The following is a 14253-nucleotide window of genomic DNA, read 5'->3' on the forward strand; positions in this document are numbered from 1 at the left end:
TCAAAATTACATACTTACGAGTGAACAAAGATGAAAAGTTTTGCCAACTAATGTTGTCCACTTTGATGTATTTTTTTAATGTTTTTTCTGTCAGTTTTTTTATTAGAGTTTTTGGTCCCCCTATTGCCCTTCGTTTCCATTCTAGTTTTTAAATTATGTCTCTGTATATTGGGTTTGTATGGTCAGATTTTGGTATCAGGGAGGCTAAGGGGTGGCTTCTGTGAGAAGCTGATGGAAACTTCCTCTGTGTCCCAGAGGAAGAGCCAAAGCAAGGCAGTTCCAGGATGGACCCCGGCCAAAACCAAGCCAGTCAAGAATTAGAGCAATGCCTCTGTGATAACATATTTAAGAAGGAGAAAAAGTTAATGTGCAAATTTAATTGCATCCAGAGGAAAGCAAGGTGAGAACATGTGTGAGGAGCAGCCCTGCAGACACCCAGGGCAGTGCAGAAGGAGGGGTAGGAGCTGCTCGAGGCCCTGGAGCTCAGATTCCCCTGCACCCCTGGAGCAGCCCATGGTGAGGCAGCTGTGCCCCTGCAGCACAGGGAGAGCATGGGGGAGCAGAGATCCAACTCAGCACCTGGAGGAGCCCAGGCTGGAGCAGGGGGATGCCCAAAGGAAGCTGTAACCCCATGGGAAGCTTGTGCTGCAGCAGGCTCAACCAAAGCCTGTAGACAACCTGTCCAGGACGGAGCAGGTTTTGCTGGTAGAACTTGTGGCCCTGTAGAGGACCCACACTGAAGCAGCCTGTTCATGAAGGGCTGCAGCCATGGAAGACTGAGCGACACTAGAATAGTTTGTGGAGAGTTGTAGCCATGGGATGGACCCATGTATTTCATGATTCATGCAGTCTCCTGAGGGAGGGATCCCTCGTTGGAGTGGGCAAAGGATTTCAAATCCTCTCCCTAAGCAGCAGCAGGAACAACTGTGATGAACTGACCATAACCCCCATTTGCATCTCACTGTGGGGCTAGGGGAGAGGAATAAGAGCCTGGAAAAGAGCAGGGGGTGGAGGAACAGGTTTTTAAGATTTATTTCTTATTATTTACTCTTATTATTTTGATAATAAATTCAATTAGTAAACCTGAATCAAGTACATTTTGCTTGCGACAGTATTTGATGAGTAATTTCTTCCTGTTCTTAACTCATGAGATAATTTTATATTTTCTCTCCCTGACTGAGATGTAGAGGGGATTGAGAGAGCAGCTTTTGTGGGTGCCTGACATCCAGCCAGGGTCAACCCACGACTCTCTGGTTTTGATTGAAAACAAAATAAAAACACAAAATAATATTTCTTACTTGGTCAAAATCAGAGTGAACCAAACATCAGAACTGCATAAATGTGAATGAAAACTTTCAAGTTATATTTAATAGACCAAGCCCTGAATTTTTTCCTTATAAGCAACACAGAGCTGATTCACACCAGCTGAAATTTTAAGCCCAAAGCTGATGAATAAGCTGCCTTTTAAACCTTTTTGCTCTTATTCAAATTAAATATGTTATCATTAACTTGAGACTTTTAAACTTCAAATACTTGTCAATATCTCTGAAAGCACATCACACTCCAAAGGTTGCCTTTAACCCCATTAATCTGTTATCAATAAACAGGACTTTATTCCCTGCTATAGAAAAATGATTAGTGATCCTTGATGCACAAGGCAGAAATTGAGGCCCTCAGAGAAAAGACCATAAAACTGATTTTAGGAACGGCTTGACCTCTCTTCTTGTTGAAAAGAAGATGAACCAGGAGTGTTTGCATAGAATTCTCTTTGTTTTGCAAAAAAAAAAAAAAAAAAAAAAAAAAGAGGCTATTATTTTTTAGAGGAAAGGGAAAGCTCCTTTCATAGAACAAGGGTAAAGCACCATGTTTTGGAAGGTTTACTGCCCATTACTGGAAATAATAAGGCCACAAATATTGGAATGTATACAGGGATAAAAAGAGAGCATATAAATAAAGTGCAGAGAGATGAATTAAAAAAAAAAAAAAAAAAAAAAAAGAGAGATAAAAAATCCCTCAGTAAAGTTAACAACTGTCCTTGATAATAGAAGGAAGTACAAAGACTACACTCGTTTTGCAAGTATGAGTTAGTTTAGAGGCTGCATTTAACAATTTCCTTATCCCAGTTATATGCTTTAAAAACTAATTGAACACATCCAATTTCCTGTCTCTTTGCTGTCACTGCATAACTGTTGCATAAGGTACCTGTTTACAGCTAAATGTCCATCTTACCCAGGGTTTTATGGTAGCATGGTTATAAATTTTAATCAAAGCTCTGAGAAAAATGTGAAAAAAACCAAACCCCAGTCACTATGATTTTCTTGTGTTTGGTGTTTTGTTGTTGTTGTTGTGGGGGGTTTTTGTTTTGTTTTGGGTTTTTTTTGGATTCGGGTCTGACCAACCTAGTCTAGTGGAAGGTGTCCTTCTCCACTGCAGTGGTGTTGGAACTAGGATGACCTTCAAGGTCCCCTTCCAAGCCAAATCATTCAATGATTCTCTTTTATTTTTCCCCAAGAAGTCCAAATAAGAAATTATTCAAGGCACCAGACCCAAAGGAAGAAGTTTCCTTCCTGAGTAATAATATACATACTCGTCATCAATGGTTATTATGCAGATGTTAAAAGATGTTTTCAGATGAACTACCCCATGGGTTCCAAATACCTCAGATTTCAGATTACTTATCCTTTGCCTCCAGGGGTGAGCTGGCACAGATTAGCTTTCCTGCTAAGAAAATAAAACAAAAATTATGGAACCACTTTAAAAGGAAAAATGTGAGCTTAAAGCAAAGTAATAATGTAGCTTGAGAGGGCAAACTCTATACATGAAGAAATTTTGCCTTTCTCTCTAACTGCAAAGAGCACATTAAGATCATAATATTCTGTGGGGTTTAGGGCTTTGGGAAAAGCAGGCTGTCCCCTGGATAGCAGAATAAATTAAACATTGTTTCTAATGTTTGTTCTGCTTGAAATTAACTTCTCTAATATCTAATTTTGTGTGAATTATGACTGATAATTTTTGTTATTTACTGTTTACTTCTAAACTTTCCTGAAATGGACATTTTTTCAAGGTCTAATAAAAATCATGTATATAAAATATATAAGAGCATTTCTCTTTTGTTAACTATAACCAAAATTCAAATATTGAAATATTGTTTCAGTATTCCCAGCTGTAATGGGTTTACGTTTATTAAATTTTGTTCTTAGTACTTTTTGTTTTTGTTTTGTGGGAGAGAGGTTAGGAGAAAACCAAAGCAGGCCTAATTTTAAAAATTAATAAATAGTTTTACTGACACACACTAAAAGAATAGAAAAAAAAAGTTGGGAAAAAAACTAAAATAAAACAGAATGAAACTCTAAAAATACTATTTTTTCTCTTTACAAACTGTTAGCTTTCTTATAAAATAATATAAAGATATAAAACTTGTAATTTTAATTAGTTTTATTATTTGATAATAGTTTTTTATTATTTTTTTAGGAGAAGAGTATTTTTTAGAGTTATGGATTTTACTAATAACTTAGAGCAGGGGGTTTTTGTGGGTTTTTTAAACTGTTATAAAAACAGCTGCCCAGGGAAACTTGTTTTTTGTGACCCCTCCCACTAGTAGGTTTTTAAGCTGCTTATGGGTTATGGGTTTTAGATTTTTGCATACTGGGGTGTCATTTTTTTAAAGATTAATAACTTTAAAAGCAAAGGATTTTTTATCTTAAGGTACAGAGGTTTTTTTTTTACTTCTTTACTGGTGCAGAGGGTTTTTTTATTTTTGTTTAAGTTATTATAGGATTAATATTACTTAGTTTATTATAAACACTTTTGTTTTTTAAAAAAATATTTTTAAATGCTTAGTTTTCTTTTGATTTAAATGAATGATTTTAGAGTTCATTTTTATGGTTTAAATAAGAATGGAACAATTAATTTTTTAAACTTTTGTTTTAATAGGTTTTTTTCTTTTTCTTTATTGATTTTATTCTGTTTCTTTTTTATGTTTACTTTTTTTTTTTTTTTTGTCTTTTTTTTGTCTTTTTTTGTGTCTTTTTTTTTTTTTTCCCTCTTAGAGAAGGGTTAAGCTTTGGAAGTTTTATGTTGTTAGGAAAGGGTTAAATCTGCTTAGAGTTGTTTCTTTTTTCTTGCAGTACTTTATGGTATGAGATGTTTAAGGCCGTGCTGGTGAGGAAGGAATAATTCATGCAGAAACATCAGAGATGAGAGCACTTAGGCAGTTCGGAACTATAACAAGACGCAGGCAGGATTATAAATGCTTTTTTGGCTCACCCCTCGGTGTAAATTGGGGTAGTTTTAGCTTAAATGGTGTCTATAACTCTTAGTAGGGGCTTGGTATTGATTTTTTTCTGCTTTAGGGAAGTTCGGAGAAAGTAGCTGTTGTAAAGCAGCAACCTCTCCTTCCCCCCCCTTCACCCAGGAGCCGATGGAATCCGGCCAGGCCTCAGGCCAGCTCCCCCCTGCCAAAAGGGAAGCAGCAGGCCCAGCTCGATGTTACCTGTCTCCCTCTGGCCAAAGGAAAGAAGAGAAAAGTCCCACCTACAGCTAATCGAGGGATTTTATATGGTACTTCCCAAAGTCGTAGCTAACAATTTTCAGTGGTTAGAACAGATGCCAATATTCCAACTAACCCTCTGATAGGTCCCTGTCCTTTCGAAAGCACTTCCCAGGTCCTGACCCAGAAAATCATTCTCTATTCCTCTATAAATAAAACACCAAACTGTACTAACCCATGACATCAGTGCCACTGTAGAGGAGCAGAAAGAAAGACAAACAGATGCAGATGCACAAACACAGACACATGAGTATAAATGCTTTGTTTCCTTTGGGAATTAAGTCCACATTGCAGATATGAGTCAGAGATCTTGCCTCTTCCTCTGATCAGATTTGCTCACATCTTTTCAATTTGTCTGTTATTGCTGTCCCCGGAAACAAAACACAGCTTTAACTGAATTGAGAAGCACAAGCTAGTGTGAAATTTAAATAAAGATATCTAATATTGCTGGTGGTCCTTTCTTGAAATGAGTTTGTATGATGAATCCAATGGGGTATGTGTGCCTGGACTGCTTAGAGCCATCCCATTTCTCTCACCACAAATTTAAACAATCTAAAATTTAGAAATTTAGTTTTCATTTATACTTTGGTAAATTTCTTGCTGCAAAGTGTTAATTTAGCAAGAATACGACTTACAGATAACCTACTGTAATAAGAAACACCAGGGTTTTGTTGAGAAAATCGGAGTATAATTGTTATCTAGGGTATTTCAGAATAGCACCCAACAATTAAGGTTTGAAATAATCTAACTACCAAGTACATCTCACTACTTCAGCATAGCCAGTAGCACAACAAGAAAAGGGTTAAATATTATTACAGATAGCATAGCAAAATCTTTTTCTTTAGAAGAGGCCAACTTTGTTTCCTTCTATCAGATGTATTTTTACCACATTGGTAATCCCTCCAGGACCCACCAAAATTCTGTGAAAGTCAAGAAATTGGATATCTTGTTTTGCTTAGTGTTGGGGAAATTGAATTCATGTTCTTGAGCTGAAGTTGTTGGCTTTAAGTGTCTGTTTGTTTCAGTTCAGGGGGAAAGGGAAAAAAATAAAGGGAGGGAGGGAGGGAGGGAGGGAGGGAAGGACGGAGGGAGGAAGGAAGGAAGGATGGATCTGTTTTATTAGACACAAGTCAGGTTATTGAGTCAGTGCAGACAGGGTCATGCTATTGAATAAAGGTGTCTATGAATCATAGAAGAATTAGCACAATGCAATCCTTTCTCCAGTTGAGTCAGGCTTCTAAAGTTATTCATTTTCTCAGACCTTAGAAATAAATAAATAAATGTGTGAGAAAAAGGCCCACAGTATATTTTTGCACAGAAAAAAAAAAAAAAAGTTTGGATGTGATCTGGCTCAGATATTCAGTTAGAATCGAAGAGGAGGGCTACATCTTAAGGAATCATGTTACATCGAAAATTATCTTTAGACAAATGCTAGAAGGAAAACAACAACAACAACAACAACAAAACAACCCCCAAACAATCCAGAAAGAGAAGAGACTGGACTGAATAAAAGGAAAAAAGGCTTAGTTTAGTCTCACTGAATTCAGTAAGTGATTACATGACACAGGGTTCATTCAGGACCTAGCGAGTGATCTACAGCTTGTGTTCTGCAGGAGGTCAGAATGGAGATTAAAATGACCTTTTCTAGCCTCAAATTCCATGAATCCAGTTCTGAACCCAGGGTCCCAACGGACACTAAGTGACGATATAGAGTCTTTGGAGTAAGCTAACCTACGGCTGATGGATGGTTTTACTTCTTTATTTTCATAGAGTCCCCCACCATATTACTCACACAAAACAACTTTCTCACTTGCGACATTCAAAAGTTTTACAGAAAAAGGAGCAATGGATATACATAAATGAAAGTACCTTCAGGTGACGTGTCTGGTTCTGTCCCCGCACTGGGCAGGAGCTGACCTCCGGCTAGCTCTGGTCAGCACAGCCACAGAAGTTCCCAGTTCGGATGGGCACGCAGGCTATTTTTACCTGCTGGTCGGCTTCTCAGCAGCAGCTGGACCAAATAGTGTCGTGACAGCAGCGGCAGTAAGAAAAGGATGGCTCTCAGCTTTGCAGGTTAAAGATGTTTATTCAGGCCCAGCTGCGGGAAGTCCGCAGCTGGTCCAAACCTCAGGCCAGGGGGGCCAGCGAGCGAGAGAGAGCAGAGCTGAAGAGAGTTTGAATCTCCCTCCTCCACCTTATAGGCAGGGGAGGGGTTCCAGGGGGGGTACAACAAGACAACAAATCAGGGGATTCAGGGGGTAACAAGGTGTGCCCACCCCCAAGCCTCGGACCACTAAAATCCAGAGCTAAAGGAATTCTCTCCAGGCTACCTATCACCTGAAGCCCTCTCCCTGAGATTTCACAACCTGGGAGGGCTCCTGGAGTGACAGACAGGCTGCCCCAGAGTTGGGGGGTAGGGCAGAGGGGATGGACACAGAGAGGTGGGGGGTGGGATGATTGACACAAAACACCTCATTATACAGAAAACACAAACTGGTTACAGAAATGGGGATACAGTGAAATGAACCATAACATAAACTTATAAAAACCTAATAAACAATTCTTGCACTGCCACAAGGTAGGAAATGAGAAAAGGTTTTAAAACTAGTGGGAGATACAGCTGCTAGAGTAATTTAAAAAAAAAAAAAAAAAAAAAAAAAAAGAAAACCACCAAAAACAAACAAACAAAAAAAAACCACCCACAAAAAAATCCAAAAGTGGTACAGGAATGCACTTGAAGATGGAGCTTCATATGTTCATGGTCAAAACAAAAAAAAACAAAAAAAACCCAAACAAACAAACAAAAAATCTGCAATAGTGGGGAACTGGACTAAACAATTGAGAAGATTTGTTCAACAGTTTTTGTTTATGTTCCTAAGTCTTTGGAAATGGTAATATAGATTTTTCCAGTGTCACATAATGACTGAGACACAGGAGACTTTTTTTGTTTTCAAGGTGAACTGGATTCTGCATGAACAAGCACTGCCTTAACACGTTAATTTTGAAACTCATGATGGAAGAGACAAAGCTTCATGGGTTGTGTGAAACAGCAAATCGCACTTTCAGATATTATGTACCCTTTCCTCCCTCTATTTTCATTCAGCTGTCTTCATGGTCCCTTATTTAAATGGCAGTCACTCAGTGGGCTAGGTCCAACAGCCTCAATTTCTGCTCTGAATTCACCTCTGTACTTTCACACCAGCATAAACAGAGTAAATATGGGCATAGAGAGGGTTAAACCTGAAAGACTACAAGAAAAAAAAAAACCCTGTGTAGAGTGGGAAATTAGTCAGCAGAGACCTGACAAAGTGCTTCCTACACATGCTGTTCTGTCAGGCTGCACAGCTTCTTCTGCTTCAGAGGTAATTACATAGATTTTCTGTCTTGTACTTGCAAAAACACAGCACAGCACTCCACCACTGCTTGTAGCTCAGTGCTTCAGGGCTCCAGCTGCATGGGGCTGGAAAATGTTTACACAATTTCTTTTAAGATTTTTAAACCACAGTAAGGGATGTGGCTAACTCTTCATCTGGGGGGGCATAGAAAAGAGTGTCCTCTGAAGCTGGGCTTGGTTGAAGGGAAAGGCTTCCTTGTAAGGCAATGTAATTATCTCTCTCTCAAGGAAATTACTTCCACCACACAATAAATCAAACAATAAATGTTTCTGAACATTTTAACTAGAGGACTCAAAATAATTTGGACATTGATCTGGATTTCAGGCTCTCTTTCAGATCCAGAATTCTAGTCTTAAATCCACTGGCAATTTTATACACTAGATTTCTGGGGCCCATGAAGAAATACATCCGTTCTCTTTGATTTGACACTTGCTCAAATATAGATATTCAACACATATAAAGGTGTTTATAATTAAAAATAATATCTGTGAATATATAAATAATATCTGTGAATATCCTCCCTCATTACTTTGAACTGCTTCAATAATTTTGTGGTTGACACAGTACTGATATGAGTATTTAGAATCATCTATAAATTCAGATGTAAATATTCAAGTCAATGCTTGCAACATGCATTTTTATTAGATGTTTGGAATGGAATGTCCAAAAATTTTTTAAAGACATTTCTATTGTTTAGTAAAAATTTTATGTATTTTTCTAACATGGAACTTCCTGTGGTAGGATACAATAGATTTAAATATGTTCAGCTCTTTGTACAAGTCTTAAGACAATGATGGAAACTACAGAAATTATAACCATAATTATAAAAAATAATAAAAATTAAACCTAAAATTCAGGTGAAAGTGACATTGAGAGTCTACATCACCTTGAGATGGAAGAAATTTCTTTTCTGTTGTCTATGACACACTGTCCATACTCTTTATAAAAATTTCCAGGCACCCCCTGCCTATGTGTCCATATCTTTACAGTTAGAAATTAATTCCTGTTACTTTTGCTACATCTTCTTTCAGTTCCCAAATTCAATTGCCCCTTATCCATAATGTAGACTTTTCTTCTTCTGTGGCACTGCTTTCTGAATGGTTGGAAAAGTCTCCATCTTTCATGCATCCTTCTCTTTCTTTGACTAAAAATGTTTCCATACTTGTCAAGTTTTCCAGACTTCTGACTGCTCTTGAAATCTCATGAAACCCACTTAAAGCCAGTTTCCTGAACTATAACACTGTAATCAAGTAAATAAATTGAAGTGTACATTTTAAAATAATAAAATCACAGCAAATTCTAATTTTATTTGGGTCTCTCTCTCTCTCTCTCTCTCTCTTTTTTTTTTTTTTTTTTTTTTTTTTTTTTTTTTTTTTTTTTGGTTTTTGTTTTTTGTTTTGTTTTGTTTTGTTTTTTTGGTTTTTTGTTTCCCCTCATAGAAAGAAAAGCTGTGGACAATTTGTAGCAGTGGATGGAGACCTGGTTTATTGTCTAAGCATTTCTTCAATAAAAACTGGAGTTTTTTACCTTCACTATGAATACAGAAGTAGATTATCAAAATTTTTGTTTACTTTACACAGAATCCCAAAATAGGTCAGGTTGTAAGAGACCACAGGCTTTGGAGTGATGTGGTCCCAGCTCCCTGCTCAAGCACAGTCATCCCAGAGTAAATTGTAAAGGATTATGTTCAGATGGTTCTGGAATATCTCTAGGGAGAGAGATTCCACAGCTTCTCTGGACAAGCTGTTCCAATGTGTGGTCACTTGATACTTAATTTTCAAACTGTCTTGGTTTGAAAGACAGGTATCTGCTAGGCAGGGGCAGGGCCTCTCTAGAAATGGGGAATTCCAATCCCTTCCCTCCAAGTTATTATAATTTAGAAAATTAAAGAGGCTTTTCAGGCAGAGCTATGGGAAAAGGAATAACAGTTCTTTGCTAGTAAATATAACAAGGCAAACAAACAACAACTACAGCAATAATAATAAACAGAACCAAGAACCTTGAGGGGCTTTGTTTCACAAAGCCCAGGGCAGTCTGATCCCTCGGGACCCCGAGAGCAGCAAGCGGGAATGGTGGAAATTCCCGGGCTGGTGACTGGAATGGCAGGACGTCCCTGGCAGGCAGGGAGGGATGTTCTGGCAGACAGGGGGCTGTGGGGCTACAAAAAGAGCAGTGCTGGAGAAGCCACGACTGCTGGGCAGGGCTGGTCCAGCTCCCGCAGGGCAGGCAAAGGAGCTCAGAATTCCTGGGCACACAGGACCACACTTTCTGTGGACAGTGGACTCCTCCCGGAGCAAGCAGCAGCCTGGCTGTCCTCTCCAACGCCCAGAGCAAGAAGACTCCCCAGCTTCCCCAGCCCTGTCCTTTTCCCTCCCTGAAAACTAGTGTGATCTTCCCCCTCCAGACTTTTGGCCACGTCTTTTGTGTTGGTCAAGCACTCTCTAAGTACCCATACTTAGTCTCTTTGCAACTTATGGGGAAAAATTCTCTAAGATAAAAACAAAAGGAGCAAACCTAAGGCCCAACACAACCCTAGAGGAAGGAATGTGTAACTATGTACGTTACAAAATCCTAAAATGATGAAACTATTTGATTAGAGTAGGACATTTGTTTTGTCTTTCAGCACTCATAATGTCTTTTTCCTTCTCTAATTTCTATCATGTTTATTTTCATCACAATCATGACTTATCCACCCTTCGCATACTCGATCAGTCTGTCATCTCCAAAAAAGTTCTTTTTACCTGGTGGCAGATATCTGGCTCCTAAACAATTTCTCTTCTCATTGTGACCTTGCTTCAGGCTGAGATATTAAGAGGAAGGAATGGGGGGGAAAAGATGAAGTTAGACCTCAGTCCTTTAGAAAATGTCGTCTGATTTGAACAGGAAGCATGACGGGGATCAAAGCAAGGTTTAATCATTGCATTTCAAGATAATATTTTTCTAAATTTTTTTCAGGTTTTGGTATTTTCAGGACCTATTTCTCACAACTTTTTCAGGTACACAGATTCTTCTGTGTGGGCAGAATGTGAGGAGTTGACAGCATAACTTTGCCACTGGTAAATAGGAAAGATTTTCTTTAAACCAACTGCTAGGAATTTGTGTGGTGTCTAGATTAACTCAATAAACTTCTATACTAGATAATTCTGATTAGAAAGTGTGCTTGTTTTACTGCTTGGAAATAAAGGCAACTCTACTGGTTTAAAGGAATTTGCATTCTCACTGGTTAATAATAATTCACTGTAACTTAAAGAAGAAAGTTCTCTTTTTTCTGTGTATTTTTATTGGGGGCTTTTTCTCTGTATTTTTATTTTTTGGGGCTTTTTCTCCTTGGTTTTGTTTTGTTTTTGTTTGTTTGTTTTGATTTTGTTTTGTGTTTGTTTGTTTGTTTGTTTGTTTGTTTTTAAATGTATTTATTACGGGGATTGGCTGCACCCACTTCCACAATGAATGGAGGCAATAAGTGTATAGGAATCCATTTCCTATAACAGATTATATTCTATAAAGGATGTGTTACCTCAGTAAGTCAAAAAATCAAAGAAAATGCAGGAAGTAACAGCAACTTAAATTAAAAATAAAAGTGTTCTTTATCATTACATTAAAAAATATTATTTTCAGACTGAAGCTCTCTTAGAGTTCAATGCCTTTTTATCAAAAAAAAAAAAAAATCCATGGGCAGAGATCCTTTAAGCACCTAGCCTGTAGGGAAGGTAAGTGGCAAAACAGTCAGAGGGGAAACAGCTTCAAGCAAAAGTTATTATTTATCTTCTCTTTGTGAGTTTAGGCCTAGATTGGATTGTGCTGTGCTTGAAGTTTTGTGTTAGAGGATATTGGACATGTGCCGCTACTCCTTGTCATTATGGTTGTTTTTTATTGCTGGATTGCAGACCTGCTCTCTCGGTCCTGCAGGTCTTTGATATCTACGTAGTCCTTTGGTTTCATCATTTTCCTTTCATCAGGAAGGTATTCAAAATGCTATCGAGCAATGTGTATTTATTTGGATTTTGGGCAGGAAGTGGAATGCTGAGGCTGTGGAAATGTTCTCGGCAATATCACAAAGAGTGCACAGGCTTCTGTTTTCACACAAACCTCAATAGTTTCTCTTCCTGAAAGCCAGCATATCGCACACTAGAAATCAGGTTTTATTCCCAAACTCAGCCAGGTTTTATTCCTAAAATCTCTTTTTGCTGAACTTTTACATTAGATTGGTTTGGAGGTTTTGAAAAATGAAAATTAACTTGAGAATTATCTCAGTTCAGCTCCTGGAAGACAATAAAAATCTCTTAAGCCATCAACACAATTGTCATTAATTGGATCCCCTGCTGTAGTTCAGTAGTATAAAGGTCACAAAGACCAGGAGTCTCTTGGAAGATTCTTAATGTGGGGGGGAAATAGATCTCTTCTACTAGCAGTCCAAAAACACTTTATTTTTTTTAAATGAAGTTATCAAAAATACAATTAGTTATTTTCTCGGGGGTTGTTTAGTTACCTGGCTTTCAGAAAGAGTTAGAAAGAGGGTTTAGATTAAGAAAAGGGACAAGATTCACCCTACAAGCAGTAATATCTGATCACCTGCTCTCCCAGGTAGTTACAAAAGATAATTTTTAGTCCTGGATGGTACTAAGTTATTTCTGGGGTATATTAAACAATATTGTTAGTGTTATTATTGCTTTGCCTTCCATGAACTTGCATGTGTTTCATCAAAGGTAAGCCAAGCCTGTACAATTTTGAACATGGAAGGCAAATACAAAACAAGAATATAAATGGGTATGGAGCAAGCTGACAAGTCTTGTTGGAGCTGGCACATCAGATGATTGCAAAAGTAGAAAAACAATGCTATATCGTCTAGTTCCCAGTCCACTGTTTTAACTCATGAATTGTGTTTCCCACATTAATTTCTTTCTAACCATAAGTTACAGAAGAATACTAATAGCTGCAAAATGGGAGAGAGAAAACTAAACTGGAAGAAAAAGTACTTGCTTGTCACTATACTGATAACATCACTCATGAGAAATAGGGGATTTTTTATTTTATTTTATTTGTTCACTGGTTGAGAGTATTCATTTAAAAGACAGAATTTTATTGGGATTTCTTGAACAGCAACATCCAAGAAAAAAGGAATTATGACAAAAAAACAGTTAAAAAAGATTCATAGAAAAATAAAAGAGACTCTTTTTGTTTGGTTTAGTGTTATTTTTCTCTTAAGTTTGCATGCCCTGTTACTTCCACTTGTTACTAAGAAGAAAAAGAAGATAACTCCTATCTAAAAAAATATATTTCAGTACATTTTCAATTCAAATAAACAGTCTACCTTCAACAGGGAAATTTATAAATGAAATAAAAATGGTAAGGTTTTTAACACTCTTTCTTTTATTTATATTACCACAATCAGACAAACTATAATGCTATCTAAACAACTACACACAATAGGAAACAAACAAAGATCAATAGCCATAATTTGACACACATACACCGTTCACTGTGAAAACATCAATAGTACAGAAGCTTCATGGGCATAGCAGGGAAGAATCTGTTTGGTAGATGGTGTTGGCAGAAGAATAAATAACCACATGTCAGAAAGAATAATAAAAAAAAAATCAATAAACTGAGTGCATACTGGAGATACGCAAGTACTTTGAGCTAAACTGTTAGTATAAGAAAGAAAATTATCTTTGTCTTCCAGTCATTCAATTACTTCATGAACAAATATTTTTGCTCAGATCTCTGATATTCAAACATAGATTGCCTTTCCTATCTGCCAAAAGGCTGGTACTTCCCTGCCAAAAGCAGGGAAACAGGAAATGACTTGCACGCTGGACAATGATATCTTGAGCTGCTATTTCATAAACAGCACTACAGGTGACTATTCATCTTGTCCTAATCCCTAACACTCTGAAGGAATCATGAGAGAGAGGCACAGCCAGCAACTATTTGGCCAGGAAAAAAAGAGACAAAAAGCTGATGGAGAGCACCTAGCAGAAGGTAGAATTGAAGTTCAGGGCTGAATCACCATGTCCAGTGTGTGCACATTGAACCCTCCTATTGAATCTCACAGTGTTACTCTGACATATACACTTAAGGACATGCTTAAAATCTTACAGGATCATGCTTTCAATATCTATTGTTCATTAAATTATTTCAAAATGAGAGGTGCTTTGCAAGACCACAGGACTTTAATATCTGTTCACGATGTCAATCCATTCCTTTGACCATTGTGCCTTAATGAGGTGAGGGGAACTGTGGTTCTTTTTAATTTCAGTTACAGTTTTGAGTCCCAACCATTTAGAAAACTTGTGCCATCAACTTTCTCTC

This window comes from Hirundo rustica, chromosome Z (genome assembly GCF_015227805.2).
Source record: "Hirundo rustica isolate bHirRus1 chromosome Z, bHirRus1.pri.v3, whole genome shotgun sequence".
In the NCBI taxonomy this organism is placed as follows: Eukaryota; Metazoa; Chordata; class Aves; order Passeriformes; family Hirundinidae; genus Hirundo; species Hirundo rustica.